A 250-nucleotide genomic window follows, 5' to 3' on the forward strand; every position below is an offset into this window, starting at 1 on the left:
GGCGGCAGCACGAGCTCCTGCCCGCACTAGGATAGAATTTCGCGCCAAAGCCCACACAGAGCTCCAGCCCCGCGGCCACGCGCGTGCGCAGAGCAAAGCGGGCGGGAAGAGGCCGCACAGGAAACACGCCATGTTTGCGCCTGGCACCCCGAAGCCGCGGCCGGAAGAGATATCATAGCCCGAAGATAAGAGGGCGGCGGGCGGCGTCGCCCCGGAAGCGGAAGCTGCTGCAGCCCCTCCCGGAAGGGGA

This window comes from Egretta garzetta, unplaced genomic scaffold (assembly GCF_000687185.1).
Source record: "Egretta garzetta isolate BGI_Z169 unplaced genomic scaffold, ASM68718v1 scaffold768, whole genome shotgun sequence".
Taxonomy (NCBI): Eukaryota; Metazoa; Chordata; class Aves; order Pelecaniformes; family Ardeidae; genus Egretta; species Egretta garzetta.